This window comes from Chelonia mydas, chromosome 4, assembly GCF_015237465.2.
Source record: "Chelonia mydas isolate rCheMyd1 chromosome 4, rCheMyd1.pri.v2, whole genome shotgun sequence".
In the NCBI taxonomy this organism is placed as follows: domain Eukaryota; kingdom Metazoa; phylum Chordata; order Testudines; family Cheloniidae; genus Chelonia; species Chelonia mydas.
The window spans coordinates 10,083,803-10,096,897 of NC_057852.1; the positions used below are offsets into that span (position 1 = coordinate 10,083,803).

The 13,095-nt window shown below is 45.5% G+C and overlaps 1 long non-coding RNA gene across 2 annotated transcripts in view; it reads right to left on the bottom strand.

Moving 5' to 3' along the window:
• Positions 1–12,399, bottom strand: part of LOC122465537 — an 88,513-nt gene extending 76,114 nt beyond the window's left edge. Inside the window, exons 1-4 of one of the 2 annotated variants that reach the window (XR_006290457.1) lie at positions 12,365–12,392; positions 11,958–12,075; positions 9,265–9,399; positions 8,547–8,694 (exon numbers count right to left, since the gene is read on the bottom strand). This is a non-coding gene — a long non-coding RNA (uncharacterized LOC122465537). Of the gene's footprint in view, positions 1–8,546; positions 8,695–9,264; positions 9,400–11,957; positions 12,076–12,364 lie in introns of those variants that run through there. The other variant, XR_006290456.1, reaches the window with a different exon arrangement.
• Between the last annotated feature and the right edge of the window lie 696 nt (positions 12,400–13,095).

Consider the following 13,095-nt stretch of genomic DNA (forward strand, 5'->3'; position numbering starts at 1 on the left):
CTGCATAACCCATCAGAATATAGGTCCACCACAGTTTCTCAAATCAATGCCAGGTAAAATCCCATCAGGGCAAACTTCCCTCTTCACTGAAGGATTTTTCCTCTTCTTTCTGAAGCTAATGATTGTGTTTTAAACTTGTTCTTTAACTTCGAGCACTTTATAGAAGAAAGCTAAGTGACAGGGAGAGGTCATTCCCAGCAGGGGAAGACATATGTACACTAGTGCTGCTTGAGCGGGCACCTGAAAATAGCAGAGTGGCCATGGGGACACAGCTGCTGTGTAGCCATAGCCTGTGTATCCACAGTTGTGTACTGCTCATGAACTTTTAGGGTAAGGACCCAGGAAAGAGATGAAAGGAGCTAGTCAAAGATGCATTTTTGTAAGAAATGGAAAATTTTTGTTCAAGAAAATTTCTGGGTTTGTCATTTTCTCAAAAAAATTTGGTTTAATTGTTGAAAATTAAAATGTCCACCAGCAACTGAAACCAAGTTTTGGTGGACATTTTAATTTTCACCAATTAAAAACCAAAACTTGTTGAAAAAAGTCAAAAACAAAGATGGCAAACCCAGAAATTTTGTTCAGTAAAAAATGGCCATTTGACAACACAGAAAATTTTCTTGGAGAAAAAACCCATTGATGAACATTTCTTGTTTGGCTCTGGAAAGGAATTACTTAGAACAGTAAAAGATCATAACTGGAAATAATGGGATGAAATAAAGAAGGGTAGTTTCAGAATGACTATTAGGCTGTGCAATAGCCTCTCAAGGGAAGCAGCAGAAGCCCAGCACTTGGAACATTTAAAAACAAAGCTGAAGATAATACTAATGAACGCACAAGAGAGAACAATCATGCATTGACAGATGCCCTAGTGCTCGGATTCAGGAAAGCACTTAAGCATGTGCTTTAATCCCACAGAGCTGGGGTATGTGTTTGTTGTTATTTTTTTAACCTCAGCTAGGTGCTTAAATCCTGCTAACTGCTTCCCTGAATCAAGGCTTAGTTCTTCAAATGTGCCGAGCCTCCCCACAGCTCTCAGTGAGGCCAACAGGTGCTGCTGGGTGCTCAGTTCCTCTGAAAATCAGAGCAGAGTTTTCGGTGGCTAAATATGGATTTAAGAACCTACATGTAGGATTTGAAAAGCTTGGTCCTTGTAACAACGTACCGAGCCGTTTATTTGGATCAACGGCACAACATTAGCCTGGCCTTTTCTCTAACTCTTCTCAGGCATCAATAGGATGATGCTCCTGCACTAACAGAAGGTTTGAAAACTGTGGCCTTAGTTTCTTGCCAGTCTAGTAGTGTTCTCCTTACTGTTGCTATTGGTGAGTTCATAAAAAGTTTATCAATGCTATTTTCCTCTTTCTATGACAATCATCCACCCCCCGCCCCAATATTATAACTGAGTAGGAATTAGTTGGCTCAGACATTGATGGGGACCTCAGAGAGAAAGCTGAACTCTCACCATGGGCAGGCAAAGACAGGGGTAGATAATAGCTTATGTACAAGGTCTCAGGCACAGAGAAGGTTGCCATCTCCCTCCACTGTGGGCATGGAAAACCATGTGACCCAAGAATCTTATTGCTAGCTGGCAAAAGGGCACAGAAGGGGTGCCTAGAGGTTTCAGGTATCTCCCAAGTCTGGGATGAACCTTCTAGTTCACTGAAGGTGGTCATGTGAGGTCTCTAGAAAGGGCTTGTGTCATATTGATCCTCAATCATTGAGGGATTATATTTGAGGAGCTGTGTATACATAATGAAAATATGTTTTAAAGTGTGTCACCAACCAAAGAAGAAACCAGGTTTCTTCCACACACGAGGCAAGATCTGTATTCATCAAAAGGGAAATGAAGCATTGTAAGCCAACACAATGGAGGCCCCCTTTACAGATGGAGTCAAAGTAAAGAGCACACAGGGAAAATCGAAGCTCCTGGTTGTGATTGTTCTCCAGGTACCTAGAAGAGATTGTCTGGGTGGCTAGCAGACTGCAGGCATCAGGGAGATGGTGCCCTGTGTTTAACTGGCTAAGTCTCCCTCTCACTGAAGGAAGCGGACTCTCAGTCCTGGGTACCTGGAGAACAATCACAACCAGGAGCTTGGATTTTCCCTGTGGTCTAAGGGAGTTAGGCACCTACATGTTTGAGGCATCCAGAAGGTGCCTAACTCCCAATGACTTACCCCTCGTTAAATCTCGTAAGCTCCTTCGAAAATTCCAGCTAAAGTACAAGTATTAACAGGGTATGCAAAAAGTATTATACCCTGTGCATGTAGACCCAGATCCATCACTGGTATTATTCCACATGTGAATCTGGCCTGGTAAATCTGGGGTAGCTCTACAGGGATGTGATTTCTAATTGGTGCAGTGCACCCTTAACATGCATCAGGAGGGTCTACATGGACAAATCATGAACAGCACAGGAGTGTGATTTCTAAAGCACACTCCTATATGTAAGCAGGGGGAATAGTCCCACTATTGTGGGGAACTTTTCTGGCTTCTGCACTACCCCGGTGAAGTGGGCTAGCGAAAGGATCCGAGTCCTTGCTCCCACTTCCTTTACCCAGCGGCCTCCCTGCCCTTGAGGGCTCCCCTTCCACTCTGTCTGGCAGAGTCCTCGTAACCCCAACAAGGCTGGGCCCAGGATTCCTGGGGGGCTCAACCCCCAACCCTGCTGCGGTCACCTAGGGCAGGGGCCAGGGTGTCCCCACTCCAGGGTACTCTCTCTGCACTGGGCACTTCTCTGACCCACTGACCATTACATACAATTTAAAGCAAATGCAAGTTATTTAATCCACAATTTTAAAAAGAATAAGGAAAAATGGGAAAAGTTAAAGGAAACATCACAAACAGTGTCTCTGGAATGTCCGGGCAGTTCACAGTCTGTTCCTTGCAAGTCCCAGGCCTTCTTCTCGGGCCCTGGCTGTGCTGTAGGGATGCTGTGGGTTGGACACTTGCTCTGGTGGTGGCCACACGCTCTCAGGGGTAGGACCCTTCTTCCCAGCGTCGACCCCGCCCTGTCAGGGTTATGATCCAAGCCTGGCCTGCAGAGTCTCCTGGCTGAGGTGTCTCCCTGTGCTGGGCCCGCTGCCCAGGGTCCCCCTCGCTCTCCCCAGCTGCACCACTCTGTCTTTGCACTGCTGCTGCTCTGCCTCCAGCTCCCTGGGCTGCTTCTTTGGCCCCTCTGCCTCTGGTTGCTGCAGCTCTGCTTCCAGGACAGGGTCTGCTCTCTCTGGGCTGACTTTCTGGTCCCTCTGGATCTGGCACAGCTCTGCTCCCCAGCTTAGCTTGGGCCCTTGCTTTCTCCTTAGCTCGGGCCCACTCTGTCTGACCCAGGCAAATCCAGCTCACACAGAGGATGAGACCTCCCTGGCCTCCTGATTAGCCTGCCCGCCCTGTCATTCAGGCTGACCTAGAGCATTGGCCTCTCCCCATTGTTCCTGGGGACTATCAGTCTCGGGGTCCTGATCTCCTATAGATGTTTCCCCTTTTAGTACTGGGAGCTAGCCAACCAAAACACCCCCACTGAATGTTAGTAAGGGGGCAACAGTCCCCTTACATATAGAGCACAGCACCCCATCATGTAGACAAGCCTTAAAATATACTACTCTTCCCAAAGGCAGTTGTTTCTTCCCCAAGAAAGTCTCAATCATCTCTTCCATTTAGAAGAAGGGGTAATCTAATCTATTTCAGAGCAGGCATTCAGAGACTCTCTCCCTAGAAACATCGGTCAGAGTTGGGAAGTAGCTGCCTCTGAGAAGGGCCAGAAGATAAGAATTGTAAGTGTGTACTGAGAATGCACTAGGTTATGTTCATATCCACTCTCATTAGTCTGTTGCTGCCCGGAATGGATTCAAATGGTATCATTTTCTGTTCCTATACAATCTTTGTCTCACACACACAAAAGAGAGTCATCACATGTTAATCCACCCTCCATGCTTTTTATTGTAATTTTCACAGGTTGCATTAGAACAATAAATTGTGTTCCTCACAAAACCATGCACCAGCCTGATAAATATCACTTTGGTGCCCTGAGATACAAATCCACAGGCCAGATAATGGAACAGAAAAATGAACAGCAGGCCAGACAGTGCTATCCTTTCTCTCAAGGAGGATCAGCTTTGACCACAAGTGCATTTGCTGGGGCAACTTGTGAAGTAAAATGAGTCTCGCTGCGAGTGAGGGGTTCACACTGACCAGCTGAAAAACAAATACCTATACCGCGAATCACTCCCACCGTGCACACACCCCTCCCATTGCCCAACAAAAAATGCTAAAGCTAGAATGTTCTAACAAGTGTTCAGTGATGCTCTAACTCTGCTCCCACTGAAGTCAATAGGGAAATTTCCACTTAACTTCCCCAGTGCTAAAATCCCACCCAAAGTCCCCAGAACCACCCCTTGCCTTCTACATAAGAAAACAAATTGGGGAAACCAACCCCACTTTTAAAAACAAACTACACAAGCATGGAGCCATGCTGTGTAACTTACAAAGAACCAGATTTGGATAGCCTTACTCCACTTGAATAGCATCTTACCCCACAAGTTGTCTCATTGCTTATAGTTAAGCAGGTGTTTAAGTGATTTGCTGGATCAGGCCAGCATGCTCAGCAACAAGCCTGGCTGGAAAACAATTACTTTTTGTGAAAAATACTCAGATATAGACTCTCAGCTATTGAGGTCAGAAGGGACCATTATGATCATCTAGTCTGACCTCCTGCACAATGCAGGCCACAGAATCTCACCCACCCACTCCTGCAATAAACCTCTCACCTATGTCTGAGCTATTGAAGTCCTCAGATCATGGTTTAAAGACTTCAAGGTACAGAGAATCCTCCAGCAAGTGACCCGTGCCCCATGCTGCAGGGAAGGCGAAAAGCCCCCAGGGCCTCTGCCAATCTGCCCTGGAGGAAAATTCCTTCCCGACCCCAAATATGGCGATCAGCTGAAACCCTGAGCATGTGGGCAAGATTCACCAGCCAGATACGCAGGAAAGAATTCTCTGTAGTAACTCAGATCCCACCCCAAATGTTAAAGTTTGAAAATTTGTTATTGTTCGGCCACGGACTGAAAACAAGGCCTTTCAAAAATTGTGAGAAACAAGCAACAGCCTCCAGAATAGCCAAAAAACTGGTGGTTGGGGGCTCACCTAGGATGTGGGAAAGCTTGGGTCAAGTTCTTGAGCCACATGATTTAGAACAGGGACTTGAATCTGGGTCTCTCCCACTGAAAGGGGGTGCCCTAGGTACCAGACACCTGATTATTCTGGAGGTGGGTCTCTCTTGGGTTTTGATCTGGAATTCCATTCTGGACTTGAAAAACTGTTTCAATGAACGAGCATTTTTTTTCCTATAGGAAGAAGTTTTAGAAAAAGGTTTTGACCAGCTCTGTTCAGCACCTTGCAGGATAAAGCCATTGATGAACTTAGTGGGGGTGGGGAGGACACAAAACAAAACCATCTGTGTAGAATGTACTGCAAATATGCAGCATGCAATTTCCCAAAAAGTTCCCCGCCCCCCACAAAAAAAAAACAGGTCAGAACATTAGGGCCTGAAGGTGAAATTCAACTCATCTGCTGCACAGATATCCAAAGTAAATTCTGCACCCTTGCCACATAAAGGAGTCTCACTGGCATGTATGGGATTCAGTCCAGAATATGAACGACTAGCAAGGCTGGGGAGGAGAGAAAAGTGTTGTCAGAGACAGCTTCGCCTGAGTAAGGATTGCAGAATCCAGCCCCATGTGCATTGTCCTTTAGGGCTCTGCTTCTGGAAAGCACTGAAAGTATATGTATTCTTACTAAGAAAAGCACTTACATACATGCTTAACATTAAGCATATGCTTAAGTGCTTTCCTGAATCAGGGTCTAGCTGTTCATAGCAACCTTGCTTTGTTCAAATTTGAACACTGGCCTTCTGATCTATTTACAAACAATGCCATTTTTAAAACCTGTCTCCAAAGTTTTACTTTTAAACATAAAAATGCAAAATTCATGCAATCGCATATCACTGCTCTTTGGGATTCATTTTGATTTTTTGGCCTCACTTTTTAATAACTTAGATAATATAAAAAAAGTTTCTCATTTCAATGATTTAGCAGCACATTATTCCCCTTTGGTCATAAGCGTGTTTTGTTTTTTTAATATTCTGCTACTTTTATCAACTGCTTTTCTGGGCCTTGGGCTTTTCCAAAAATCCAGTTGTAATTAATAATGTTCTGTTTGTTTATCCATGGCTCCTGGCTTTTTAAAGTTCAGATTCTTTGTCTCTAATCCTAAGTGAGGAGTCTTAAGCTGGTAGTCTAACTTTGGGAAGATCCGAATGATAGAATGCCCAGTGGAGTTAGAAGATACTCCATTGATTTTTTTTTGGCCTTGAGATGCTCTTCTCAATGAGAGGCATCATGTGGTGGTGTAATATATCTGACTGGTACTCAACCAACATCGGCTGCTGGAGTATTCAACAAGTAACAAAGGAAAAGATTTTTTGAATGATAATTCAATATACTGGTCAATGTTTCAAAAGCACCCAGCAGCTCTCCATCATCCCTCTCTTATATAGATTTTTCCACCACCAGTAGGTGTCAAAGCACTTTACAAGAGGTCAGTATCATTATCCCTATTACCCAGGTAGGGAAACTGAGGCACAAAGCGGAAAAGCAAATTGCCCACGGTCACCCAGGAGGCCAGTGGCAGGGCTGGGCATAGAAAGTCTCTTGAGGCGCTGTTCAGTGCCCTGTCCACACATGGCCTCTCCTGTATTAAATACACTTACAAATCTACCGTATCCATCACCACCACAGAAGCTTCCCTATTAAAGTTAGCACCATTTCAACACCTAGCTCCATTACAACAGCTAAGCCCCAAGGCACTAAATGATTAAACCTGGGAGGGCAGGGAGGCATTGTCCCACCAGTGCTATTGTTAGCACTACAGCATGGACACACTGGCGGACCACTAGAAGATGAATGCTGAGTATTAGTGTCAAAGACTGGCTGACTGCCCCGGTAGAGCTATACCATGACACCAGCAATCACAGCTACTAGCAGTCACAGTACTGCTGGCTTTTGAGGTCCTCTCTTTTCAGAGCAATTCTGTCCTACCACATGTGTTCCAGAATTGCTAGCATCCTGCCAGCTGAAGACAATTGATCTCACATGAGGAGTTGCCCAGCACAGGGCACATTGGAAGACAGGTTGAAATCCATCTCCTTCCTTGTCTCTTTACATTTCCAAGAACAAATCCCAAGCCACAGCACTCTGCTGGAAGGAACAGTGGGAGTTGCCAGGAGTTAGACTGGAAGAATCTGACCACTGCTCTATAACAGCCCTAGTGAAGGGTGTGTACAGGTCACAAACAGCAATCTAGAGAAGTCATTTTTTAAAGCTATGCCAAGGCTATGGGGCATTACGACTATCCTGACATTCAGAACATGCGGTCATATCCCCACAAGGGGCTGCATCCTCATCACTTTACTTATTTTAGTAACCCCACTCAACTAAATTGGGCTACTCATGTGAATAAGGCAACATGGAATTGCTCAATTACACCACAACCTCAGGATCTATTAAGCACACTGCAATCCTCAAGCCCACTATCTGGCCTCTCTTGACTACCTAGGTTAATGTGTTGAACAAATATCCAGCCAGTTGCAGGCCATCCTCTAGTTTTCCATGCACAGGTTTTGCTCATGCAAGAAATGGAATTACCCCATTTATGCGAGCCAATGCAGTAATGGAACACTTTGCCACATTTACTCATACAAATACCAGTTTGCATGTACACGTGTGGGCAATTGTGCGCAGCAAATTGTGTACCCTAGATTATAGGCCACTTGAAAAAATTGGCTGTGCGTGTCCCAGATCATAATCTGATTTATAATTTGGTTCCATTACTGGTATTACAGTAGTGGTTATGGGCTCCATGATACCAGGCACTGTACAAACATGTAATAAGAGACAACCCCTGCCCTGGACAGTCTTTAATCTCAATAGACTAGACAAAGGGTGGGAGAGGAAAGAGACAAAGGTGAAGGGCTAGATCCATGTCAGGGCTTAGGTGTCACAGATCAGTGGGGGAACGCCTAGTCTTTGAATCCTGCTGGGGTTTAAGCTTGAGCTAGGGCTCCAAGTAGCTCGGTGGCATAAGGACTTACGCAGCTGTGTGATGCCCACCAATGGAAACTTGGGGAAACACAGGGGATTTTGCCAGTATAACCCGAGGTGCCTAGGGAATTTAGGTGGTGGCTGAGGATCATAGCGGCACCTAAATGACCTTATTTAACACTTGGGATTAGAGGAAGACAAGAGGGCAAAAAAAGCTTATCTTAACAGTGCAGCGAATACTCAAAGCAGTCCTGGGAGGTGGTTACTGCTACTTTTATTCCTTTGCTTACCAGAGACCGGGCTTTGCTGTCATGAAAACTGGCATATGGACTTCAGATGACATCTAGTACAAACCTCCTCCTTCTCCCCTCCCCCGCTTTCTCTCCTTTGCCCATAAATCAAAGGAGAAAGGATCAAATGGACAAAACAACAAAGTGGTAAAGTGCTCACTTCAGGGTTGTAGCCAATCTAATTAATTTTTCATTTAGGTCTGATGTATTAGAGGCCAATCAATCGGGGATTATGTTTACAGAGTTGTAGAAAGAGGAGACCAAGTCGTCATTTGTTGTCTAGGCTGTCCAAATTAGTCAGTTAAATGATCCTGGGGGAGAGCATAAAGGATATGGAGAGGTTATTGTAAGTATCTTTCTTTTAATTACAGACCAGATAGTCAACACTTTCTGCAGCCCTTGACTCCATGCCTGAAGGACAGAGCTGGCTCCTTGGAAGCCAGATGGAGAGTGATTTCTGCAGACCCAGCTTTGGGAATTGTGCATGGTTAGTTACCTCACCCCCATCCCAGCAGGGGTAAGCACTCAGGGGAAGGTATGTAGTAGTTAGCCTCCTGATGAGTCCCCTGGGAGTTACTGGGCCTAATTCTCATTTACGCTAGGGCTGTACGAAGGGGACTTAAATGGAGATGTACCTGCAATTCATGCTCGCTTCAAGGCCCTTTAACACTTACTCTAAGGTCCCTTCCCATCCCGCTGGAAGTGCAAATCAGGCCCAATAACGGGTGATATTTAAAAAAAACAAAAACGACACACCTTTGTGTTGTGCCTAGCTCCCATCAAAAGTCCATGGCAGTTTGGTGCCAAATTCACTTAAGAAAAATCTCACCCAGTGTGCCTATTTTTGCCCAACCACTTCCTACCTTCTGCTGAATACTCACCCATGTAGGGCCAGAGTTTCAGAACTGCTCCATGCCAATTTAGGCACCTGAAGAAGTGGCCAGATTTTCATATGAGCTCAGGACGTTGGGCGCTGAACTTCTCTCAAAATGTGGCCATAAGGATCATAATGGGAGCTGCTGGGGGGGGGGGGAGAGAAGAGAGAGAGAAGGGCCTGAGCCATTGTGAAAATCTGGCCCCTTTAAGGACTGTGGCATCATAAAGCTCATGGATATTGTATATGGTACCACCACAGATTATGAAACCAGGAAGAATGTTGAGAATTTCACTTCTCTGTTTAGAGACTACCAAGATGGCTGGTAGCTAAATGCCCCCACTAAGAGAAGACTTTTATAGAATATCAGGGTTGGAAGGGACCTCAGGAGGTCATCTAGTCCAACCCCCTGCTCAAAGCACAACCAGTCCCCAACTAAATCATCCCAGCCAGGGCTTTGTCAAGCCTGACCTTAAAAACCTCTAAGAAAGGAGGAGATTCCACCACCTCCCTAGGTAACCCATTCCAGTGCTTCACCACCCTCCTAGTGAAAAAGTTTTTCCTAATATCCAACCTATACCTCCCCCCACTGCAATTTGAGACCATTACTCCTTGTTCTGTCATCTGGTACCCCTGAGACCAGTCTAGAGCCATCCTCTTTGGAACCCCCCTTTCAGGTAGTTGAAAGCAGCTATCAAATCCCCCCTCATTCTTCTCTTCCACAGACTAAACAATCTCAGTTCCCTCAGTCTCTCCTCATAAGTCATGTGTTCTAGTCCCCTAATCATTTTTGTTGCCCTCTGCTGGATGCTTTCCAATTTTTCCACATCCTTCTTGTAGTGTGGGGCCCAGAACTGGACACAGTACCCCAGATGGAGTTATGCTGGGTTTGTTAAGGAACTGGGTTCTAAAAAGCATGAACTGGGTTAACTTGTGTGTCTTGTATGAGACTGAGCCCATCAGCACCTAATAAATACAATTCTTGTTAGTTATTGATGAGAGATGCTGGATTATTAGCTCTGCAGACCAGACTTCTGTGTTGATCTACAGAACGGGTACTTATTTTTGATAGTGTTTGTTGTGGTAATGCTTAAGGGTCAACCAAGAAGAGGTCCCAAAATGCTTCCATTTAGTTTGTATGAGATACAGGGCAGGGGAAGGGGCAAAGTGAAAATGTGATGGTAGCAAACAGCAGGTTAGTCTCCACCCCCCCTTTTAAAAAAAAAAAAAAGTGGGGTTAGGAGGGAACCAGCTAAATGGAAAGAAAAGGGAAGGGAGGATGGGGACAGTACAGGGGATGAGAGGGGCAGATAAGGAATGAAACAGATGAAGGAACTATGAGGGAGGGGAAGAGAACAGTTGGAGCAAACCCCTGACCAGCACAGAAATTCCAGTCTAAACTGTAGACAGGTCCCTGCAGGTAACAGCAGCACAAGCTTTCACTGATTGTGTGCATTACCACAGAGCTTTGAGGACACATCAAATCACGGCCCGTTGTGCTAACTGTGTGTTTGTACAGCAGGAAGAGAGAGTCCCTGCCCCAGCAAGAGCTTATTGGTCTAAGAGACCAAACAGAAGGGGGGGGGGGGAGAAGAGTGTAGAGAAACTCTGCCTGAACTCTGTATTTCAGAGGTTTTTTATTTATGGTTTTAAGTAGAAGCCACCCAAACTTTTATCACAACACTTAACACCACAGATAAGTAAATATATAAGGGGTGGGGGGGGGAAATAGCTCTCTCTGTCATCATGGCTGTTCAATTCACACAGACTCAATGTGAAGGGAAAAAAAGATGAACAAACAAGGAATGCCATTCTACCAACATTCAATAATCAAGGCGGTCAAGAAATTGCCACCTTTGAGAACAGATATTACTTACAATTCATGAGTAGCTATCAGAATTAAGGACCAGCTCATGCAGACCCTTATGTATGGCCCTGATCCTGGTACCATCTCAGCTATGCGTGTATGTGATGTCAGGCATGGGCATAAATGCAAACAGGATTGGGGTCTAAGTTATGATAAAGGGGCAGCTGTTATTATTGCTTATTTATATTACAGTAGCACAGAGCTCCAATCAGGGCACCATTGTACACACAACAAAAGATGGTCCCTACCCCAGAGATCTTTGATCTATATATTTTTTCATCTCTCTAGTTCCCAGAGAAAAGTGCAAATATCCTTATCTCCAATATCACAGACGCGTCTTTATCCACATGATGCTAAAAGATTCTTCTTCTTCCATGGAAGTCAATGCAAGGGTCTTTTTATCTATAACCCACTAGAGTTGGATTTTCAAAAGTGCCTATGTCACCCAGATCCCCGTGTCTTATTCAAAAGCCAATGAGCTTGTGCTCCCCGAATCACACAGGTGACTTTGAGGGAAAAAAAAAAAAAAAAAAAAAATCAAACCTCTATTCATTTTGAAGCCAAATCCAACACAATGTGTTTAGATTGCCTGGGAGAAGAAAAGACTGGCTAAGACTCCAGGCCAGATTTTTCAAAAGAGACTGACCAGCAGCTCCCATTTAGGCACCTAAATAATGGATTTTCAAAATGCTTAGAGCCCGTTTAGCTACTTAGGGCCAGATCCTCATCCAGTGTAAATTCTCAGGGCTCCGCTGACTTCAGATGAGCAATGATATTTTACACTAGTTGAGAATTGGGCCCTATATTAAGGTACTCTAAGGTAGCATACTCACCACCCATAGCACCTTCTTGTGTCAGGGGCCCTTGTCTCCAGCACCTCCTGAAGGCTGTTTGCCTCTGGCTGGGTCTTCTGTGGCTCAAACCTCAAGCCAAGTCACAAGGTACACTCTCCTTTCAAGGTACCAAAAGGTCCAGCTGAAAGTCCAAGCTAAATACTCAAATGATATTTCAGTGGAGCCCAGGAGGGGCAGAAGAACTAATTTAACAACCCTTCCTCAGGGCCTCCCCACAAGAGCCTGCCCTGCTCCTGCAGAGGTCTTCCTTTGCTGCCTCTCATCTTAACAGGATTTCCCTCACTGCTTCCCTTCCCCAGAGACCCTAGCAAATTCCCCTAGGGAGCTCCCTGCATACCCTAGCACAGGAGTTCCCCCACCAGTCTTCTCCCTGTGGGTCCTCCTACCTGCAAGAGATTTCTGCCTTCTCTACAATCTCTTCCTCTAAACTGAGCTGCCAGCTCTATGTAAGTAGTTCTTCCTGATTCCCTGCAGCTGGGGTCACTAATTATCAATAAGTGCAATATCTCCATCAGCTGGGGGCTAGCTGGTAGTTCACAAGCAAGGCTGAGCCTTGCCTGTCTTAAAGGGCCAGCCAGCCTCTGACGGGTACCTATGGTGGGATTGTCAACACTCTCTGTCCTGTACAATCATGCCAACTTCATTCCCTTCCAGATGGTTCTGGGACAGTTGGTTTCATTTCTAACTCTCACCATCATGCCAGTTTTCTCCATTGGCAATAAGGACAATAGGCCTCGCTAGCGGACGGATGGTCCAGAGAGGGCTGCTTCATCTCTGTCTGAGGCAGGTTGCTACTTTGCATCTCAGTTTTTCCTTTCAAGTCAGCCTCTCCTCATGGGGGTATGGATAAAGCAGCTTTAGATACTCTTAACATTTTCCCTAGTGACTCCTTATCAGAGTTATCGCTGTCACGCTGCATCTTGGGGGAGCTCAGTGTCAGTGTTCATCATGGAGGATGAACCTCGCCGGGGTCTCCTGTCGCACAGGGATGGACCCGCTCCCTGCTCCAGCTCCTTGTCCCTCGGCGCAGTGTGGTCAGGATGAAGATAAAGGGTACGTCTACGGTGCAATCAGAGGTGTGAGTGCATACCTGCACTAGCTTTAATCTAGCTGGCAT